The sequence below is a fragment of the Spermophilus citellus genome (genome assembly GCF_964194105.1).
Source record: "Spermophilus citellus genome assembly, chromosome: 10".
Taxonomy (NCBI): Eukaryota; Metazoa; Chordata; class Mammalia; order Rodentia; family Sciuridae; genus Spermophilus; species Spermophilus citellus.
This window is the reverse complement of record NC_138197.1, coordinates 73123228-73131378: the sequence shown is the minus strand read 5'-3', so window position 1 is coordinate 73131378 and position 8151 is coordinate 73123228. Positions and strand designations below refer to the sequence as shown.

At 49.7% G+C, this 8151-nt stretch overlaps 1 pseudogene across 1 annotated transcript; it reads right to left on the bottom strand.

Moving 5' to 3' along the window:
• Positions 1–1046: 1046 nt before the first annotated feature.
• Positions 1047–4643, bottom strand: LOC308659037 (large ribosomal subunit protein eL18-like; annotated as a pseudogene). The gene is made up of 3 exons: positions 4090–4643; positions 2857–3104; positions 1047–1165 (listed from the first exon to the last, which is right to left on the bottom strand). The product of its transcript is annotated as a large ribosomal subunit protein eL18-like (transcript).
• Positions 4644–8151: the final 3508 nt, after the last annotated feature.

Here is an 8151-nt window from a genome sequence, read left to right as displayed (position 1 = left end):
GCCTGAGTAGCTGCAGAGCATCTTGTCGTCTCATCCCTCTCCCTCGGGCCCTCCTCCAGTTCCATCCAGAAACCCAACCACCTGCATCTCTGAGTCTCCATCTAGCATTGCCCACATCCTGGCTCTCCACCTCCCCGCGCTGCCCGTGGCTGCTCAGACAACTTTCCACCCCTTTCGCCTATTTTTTTTTTTTTTTTTTTTTTTTTTTGAAAACAGGGCCTTGCTGAGGCTGGCTTTGAACTTGCGACCTTCCTGCCTCAGCCTCCCGAGCGACAGGGGAAGGACTGCAGGCCTGCGCCCCCGCCCCACTCCCAGCCAGCTTCTGCCCCACGTGTCCAGACACCTCATCTCCCAGGGGTCCACCTCCCATTACCTCCGCCTTGCAGCCGGCGGAGTCCTGCCATTCCTGCCCCATTTCAACTCACTTCTCCCACACCCGCCTTCGCACCTCTCTCGCCCTCCAAAACCTAGACCCGGGGGAGGCTCCGAGCAAAATGATAGGAAGGAGGCCAGCCCCTCTCCTGCGCGCCCTCCTCCTGCCCTCCTCCCTTCTTCCTTCTGGGATGCGGGATGGCGTCAGAAGATCTGGGGACACCACCCCACAAGCCAAGTGGTGGGCAGCCGGGAGAAGGAAGGAAGGGGGTGACGGGGCAAAAACCTGGCTCCGCAACTCGGTCCCACCTGGGGAAGCCCCGCCCACCACGGCGAGCCCCGCCTCCCTCCCGAGTGGCCTTGGGACGCAGGGCCCAGCGCACAGCTCGCCCCCGCCCCGGTTCCCAGGGGTCCGCCTGGGCAGCCCGGGGACCTCCGGACATCCCGGCCTCCCCTAAGCCACTGCCCCTTAGGGGAGGACACAGGCAAATACTGTGCCCCTGAGGTTGTTGTGTTCCCCCCGCACGATACACCTCCCAAGCTGGAAGGCTGACTCCCCCGCAGCTTCTAGCGCGGGTTTGGGCGAGAGGAAGAAAAGTGCGCCGCCTCTGCGTCTTTTCTTCTCGCAGATAATTTATGTCGGAGAGCGGAGCAGATGGCGGGTAATTTAGCAATTACCGTGTGCGGGAACGGGACTCAGCCTCCACATGGAAGCCAAAGAGTCCCCGCCGCCGCAGTCTCATCTTATTTTCTGCGCGTTTTCTCGGTGTTTTGCCTCCCGCCCCCACAACACCTTGATAAAGCCCAATACTCAAGGATAGGGCATCTCCTTCTGGGGGTCCTTTTCATTCTCATCCCTCCGCATGTCGGGCATAGATTTCTACCTCTGCAAACAAGAAGTAGAGCCCGACTGCTCGCTGGAAGTTCTTCCTCTCCTTGCACCTTAATCTCTCTTGCTGCTATGAGGGATCATGGTGATAGTGGGAAATCCGGGAGGTCTCTAGCCATCTTCTCCCCTCCCCCTATTTCTTCAGGTTTTTCATAGTATTTCTCCCAAATGTCTGGGTTCCAGATTTCCGGTTTCAGAAGAGGCTTCTGAACCTCAAGGTCAACCCAAGGCTAAGGAGTCTGTAGCGGTGTGGGCAGCAAAGGGGAGTCAGTGATAACTAAGTCAAGGGTGCAAAGGCACTTTGGAGCTGTGTGCACACAGTGAGTGTGAAGCCCCTGAGTGAGAAGTGGGCATACTGTGGTGAGGGAGAGCAGAGGGAAAGGACCAGGTGGGAAGAGTCTGAGGTGTCTCCTGCCCATCCCACTCCCTCCCTTTAGGCCACCTGGAGAAGGGATGCTGCAAGATGGGGCCTGAGACCTCCCTTAGCTGGGGGAGGGGCGCTGCCTCCACCCAGCCCAGCCCAGGCCACCAGGGCCCACCCTCTCTTCAGCCAGGATCTCGGATTTCCACTCTCTGGCCCCTAGTCCTGCACTCCAGCCTGCATGCCCTATTCCAACAGGACCTCAGGTCACCCTCCAGCTTTAAGACACCCCCATCATGACCTCCCCCAGCTCCTCCTCATTCCTCGACACCAGAGAAGCGCTAATTAATTAGTGTGTGCAACCAGCCATGGGCACGATCTCGTTACTCACCACAGGGACCCGCTGTTAACACACCAGACCCCTGGGACGCGGGCACACGCCAATTACACAGCCAGCAGCTTGGCTAATCACGGCTCCTGGTGACACTGTGGCTCACAGAGGAATCCCCAGCTTCCCTCCCCCCAAACTCTTTCCATGCTACTGCCTTTGGGAACAGGAGGCTGGAGAGAAGGATGTAAAGACAGGTTGGGGAAAGCTGAAACTTGCTGGGAGACAGGCCAGCCACAGAGAGTCATGTGAGAATGAAAAGTTAGAAAGAAAAAAGAATTTTTTATACCACTTTGTGGTATAAATAGTCACTATAAAATTATTAACTGCAGCAAGAGGGAGTGCTGGTTAGACTGTCAGAAGGACTTCCTGGAAAAGAGGTGCTAGGGTAGACTTGAACTTGAGAAAGGGCAACCTTTCTCTCTACAAGCACCAAGCAAGAGAAGATGACCACTGACATGGAAGAGAAAGACAGAGGAGGGCAGTTCCAGGAACTCAAGTATCTGGTACCATCCTGTCCCCCAGCTTCAGTTCAAGGGTACAGAGAGGAGGCGGTCCCACTGCAGACACAGATAGACGGCTTCCCTCCCACACACGTCCCATTGACTTTGCCATTCTGCTGTCACTCCACAGCTTCCCCGAGATTTAACATATTGACTCTCCGAGCTGCAGAAAATTGAATTTTCTTCATTACGACTGTCTCCTGACAAAAGCAGCTCATAAATTCTCCATCTTTTTCAGGCTTCCCACCCCCTCGCCACCCAACATCTCTTCAGGGGATTCACATATTTGAACATACAGTTCACATGGGTATGAAGACAGGCCTGACTGGCACCCCCCACATACCATCCTCACACACTGGGCATCCGCGCCCACCCCTCACTGCCAGGGCTGAGATCCAGTCCACACCCAGAGCCGGGGCACCGCCACCCAGGATGAGGGCTTGTAGCTCCCCCAGCCAGGGTGGGACCGTGCCCCTTACAGCAGGTGCGGCAGGTCCAGGCCAGGGGACTGAAGGGCCCAGTGCTGCAGCCCAAGCCTGCACCCTAACCTCAGGCTCCCGGGTGTCGCCCACACCCGCAGACTTGGGTGTCCTGAAAGGCAATGTTCACTGCAGGTCCACCTCAGTGCTACTGTGCAAACCCAGGCCCATGTCCTAGTGCAGGAGTCCCTGCCTGCATCCACTCTGGGGACAGCCCACAGGCATGAAATGTAGCCACTCCCAGGCTTTACTCGCACCCAGAGGAAGGAGACATCACCTGCAACCTAGTGGGGAAGAGTAGCCACTCCTGGCCCTCCTGCCCCCCCACCCCTGTCCACAGACGCGCTAAGCACCTGGTCGTCCTCCACAGACTGCAGCTTATGCGGCTCCGGCCAGGAGCAGCACTGGGGGAGGGCAGGGGCAAGCTCTGTTGGTCACTGTGCCAGGCTGGCAGCTGAGGCTGTAAGAGATGGGCAAGAGGCCAGTCGGATGGCCAGCACCATGTGGCTTGTGCCCAGGGCCAGATTGGGGTGGGAAGTGGTGGGCTAGGTGCCCAGGCACTCCACCCTCCAAAATGCCACACAATCTGTGAATGTAAAGAGACAGAAAGAGGGACCCAGATAAACAGAGACAAGGACATCCTCTGAAACCACACAAGTCAACCCGTGGCCCCTCCTCAGCCATTCCCCCTGCACAACACCGACCCAGGCACCCAAGGAAGTCACCGTGAGCTGAGAAGGGGGGGCCACCCAGTGATTTTCTTTTCGATTATGACCATCCCAACCGAGTAATAGGGGTGCAACCAGAAGATAAAGATGATTCCTCTACGGAGAGAGGGGCTAAGACCCGGGGAGGGGGTTCTCCGTGGATTTTGATGGATTTCTAGTGATCTAATCACTGAGCAAATGTTTGATGTACAATGCGGGTGAACACCTGTGGTCTGCAATTCCAACCCTGCTCCTCTGGGCGCCAACTGCACGCGCGCATGCGCAGAATCTTTATCTATGATTAGCTCCTCTGTTTCTCCCCAGCACTTCGGTTTCTAAATCTTCTTTTTGTTTTTATTTGTTTTCAGAATTAGAAATCTCTGTATTAACCGTAAGATCCAGGGTTGGTTTTTGTAGCCAGGGCTGACCCTCCGGTGACCGGCATGCTTGAATTTCCAGCCCTTGGAAGGGACCTAGGGCTTGATGTGGCTGAATAGGGTCCTGGGAGCCTCACCAAAATGCCGGTACACCTCTCAGGACTGTGCCACTGCCCTTAGGGGAGTCCAGGGCCAGCTGGTCGAAGGTGAGGATCTTGCCCACGGCCTTGAAGATGAGGCTGTGCGCTTGGCTGCTTATGCCCAGTGCCCATACCTTCAGTTTGGGCACTACCTGAACACGCTCGTCATCTGTTATGGTCCCCACAACCACAGCCGTTTTGTTTTCTCCTCCAAGATGCTTCATCTTCCCAATCATCCGGGAGAGGGAGAAAGGTCGCCTTTTGGTGAGACTCATGAACAACCTCTTCAGTACAACTCGGTTGAAAGTGGAATTGGCTGGTGTAGCCAGAAACCTGTACAACTTGACCAACAGCCTTAGGAAATGTCCTGGCTCTTGGGTTCCTTGGGTCAAACCTTTCGGTCCTTGTGGCAGATGTCCATTCCCATGATGGTGCTGCAGCTCGGCCTGGTCCAGAAAGCCCTAAATCATTCTTCATCTTCTCCTTTAAGAGCAAATTAATGACAGAAAGGAAGATTGGGCCCAGATTAGAATCACCGAAAAGCCTTCTCTCCAGAGGCATCTTTTTTTCTCAAAACAACTCTAATTCTAGAATGTTGGTTTAACCCACTGGATAGAGAGTGGGGTGGGCCTTTGGAACAAGAGACCACAGAGCTGTTTCTTACCAATAGATTCTAAATAGAAGTGATGTGTTACTTTCAAGACACAGAAGGGTGGCTGTGCCCTCTCCGCAGGCGGACTCTTCCTTGGATGCTGGTGGGAAGACATCCAGGCAACCTGAAGCCACATCATTAAGATAGCAGATCCACAGCATGAACAGATCTAGATTCTTGAGTCCACTGATCACAAATATCCACACAGGCTTACATGAAATAGAATTCGTTATGGCGTGAAGACATTGCGATCTTGGGGTTGTCCGTTATAGCAGGTACATCTTCCTCGATGCATGAATTGAGACACTGAGGCCAAAATGACCAAAAAAAAAAAACAGGCCTGAGGCACTGTTGAATTCAGACTGTGATGGATGTAGAAGATATAGAAAAGCACTTGGGAGTCAGAAATTCTTGATTTGAATCTCATATTAGCTATATGGCTGCAGCCAAGTTATTTACTATTTGTGAGCTTTTGTTTCTTCATCAATAAAAATTACATAACAATAATAATATGATCCATTCATAGTGTTGGTTATAAATACTATGAACATATTCAAGAATGTAGAAAGTTACAAATGTCGCTGGCTATGATTCCAACAGTTGACCCATAATGCTTTTTTGCAAATTTATTTAATAAAGATGAATGAAGGAATAGGTAGATGAACTATCAGAGGATCACATGTTGCTCCCAAGTAATAAAGAAAGAACTAAAGCCATTGCTATGGCTTGGACGTGGTTTGTCCCCAAGGGATCACATCTTGGAAGCTGAGTCCCCGAGTAGCCACGCTGAGAGTGTGAAACCTTGAAGAGGTAGGCCTAGTGGTGAAGTCCTATGTCACTGGGGCTGTTGCCTTTGGCACTTGCCTAGCATGTGAGAGATCCCAGCTTTGGTCCCCAGCACCTCAAAAAAAAAATTTTTTTTCAGGAAAATAGGATTCATTTTTCAGCAACTCCTTCTACAGTCCCTGAGAGCCCTTCAAATATTATTCCAGGCTGGGAGGCTGAGGCAGAAAGATCATAAGATCAGGGACAGCCTAGGCAACTTGGTAAAACTGTCTCAAAATGAACACTTTTAAAAACAAGGGGGCTGGGGATACAGCTCAGTGGTAAAGGACCCCTGGGTTCAATCCCTAATACTGAAAAAATAAATAAAATCATGTCAGTTTTCCTCAACTCTAAAAAAAAAAAGACAGTCCCCAAATCTTTCAAACTCACTCAGAAATATTTGATCCCTATAACTTTGATCCCTATAACTTCCATCTTTCACAGGATTATTTTTTTTTAATTTTTCTTTTTAGTTATAGATGGACAGAATGCCTTTATTTCATTTGTTTATTTTTATATGGTGCTAAGGATGAAACCCAGTGCCTCACACCTGCTAGGCAAGCGCTCTGCTACTGAGCTACGAGCCCCAGTCCTCACAGAATTATTCTTCTGCTCAAAAATCAGTAGTGACTAACTTCCCATTCTGATGAGAATTAAGTTCAAACCTCTAAAAAAAGTAAGAAAAAAGAAAAACATCGAATTGTATATTTATTTATTTTTATGTGGTGCTGAGGATTGAACCCAGTGCCTCACACATGATAGACAAGTACTCAACCACTGAACCACAACCCCAGTCCCAAGTTCAAACCTTTGAACTTGATGAATTTATTAAGACAACACCACCTGCTGTAAAAATAAGCCCCAAATTTAGAAATTGACATATTGGTCAAGTGAAGTACAAAATAATGACCCTGAGGAGTGGGCAGTTCTGTGCCTGGTGAGGATTCAAGAAACCAAGTCTCTTTTACCCAGGAGCTCCACCAAGGCCTTGTCCTGGCACATTCTAGGCAAGTGTTCTACCCCCTGAGCTGCATCCTCAGCCCTTTTAATTTTATTTTGGAACAGAGTCTTGCTAAGTTGCCCTGTCTAGCCTCGAACTTACAATCCTCCTGTCTGGCCCTCCTGGTTAACAGGCATGCACCATGCCCCCAGCTCGGCAGCTCTAACATCCTTAACATGTAGCTTTCAAGGTCACTGCACTCAAGATCATATGCATCAAACACACAAGGAAAGAACATGAGGGATTTCCCTCGAGAAGTTTCAGAGGCCAGACCTGGGAAGAGAAGTGAGAAACTAGAAAACGTGGTGCAGCTCTGTGTTAAAGAGAGAAACACTTCCGATAAACACCATAGCAGGCTCCACCTCACTTGGCATTTAAGATGCTCTTCGACTCTGGTTTAAACCTACCTTTCAAACTTTATCTGCCACTATCTAGCCAAGGCTATTAGTCAGCTTTGCTGCAATAAAATCCAACTCCAAATCTCGGTGACTTACAACAAAGATTTATCTCCGATTTAGGTATATGTGGGTTGTGGATAGGCTGCAGCTCTGCTCCATAGGTCTCATCCCAGGACCCAGGCAGAAATAGAAAACTTCATGTGCAATAGGCCCATTCTCGTGGCAGAGAAAAAATGAGGAAACTCGGGTGCTTGACTGTAACATGAGTCACATCTGCTCCATTCCATCTGCCAAGACACGAAACATAACCAAGCCCAAAGTCAACGAAATGAGGCATATTACTCCTTCACAAGAGATACTGTAAGTCACACGGCAGTGGGCAGAGGAGAGAGGACATAACTCCAAACAATATCAATCTACTACAACTGACATCTTCTAAATAGAGTACATGGCAGACATTACTAATTAGTCCCAGCACTCTTTCTTTTTCTTTTCTTTTTTTTTAGTTGTATTTGAACACAATACTTTATTTCATTTATTTTATGTGGTACTAAAGATCAACCCCAGTGCCTCACCCATGTTAGGCAAGCGCTCTACCACTGAGCCACTACCCCAGCCCCAGCACTCTTTCTTCAGAGTTCTCCTCAATACAGCCATTACCAATAATTTGAGTTTTTTTAAAGAACTAAAATTAGAGCTGTGGCTGTGGCTCAGCAGTAAAGTGCTCATCTAGCATATGCAAGGCCCTGGGTTCAATCCTCAGCACCACATAAAAATAAATAAATAAAATAAAGGTATTGTGTCCAACCACAATTTTAATATTTAAAACATAAATATTAAATAAAAGAATTAAAATTAATTTTCTATGGGCTGGGGTTGTAGCTCAGTGTAGAGTGCTCGCCTCACATGTGGAAGGCACTAGGTTCAATCCTCAGCACCACATAAAACTAAAATAAAGGTATTATGTCCATCTACAACAAAAAAAATATTTTTTAAAAATATGCTAATTTGGTCTGGGGATGTGGCTCAGGCGGTGGCGCGCTCGCCTGGCATGCGTGCG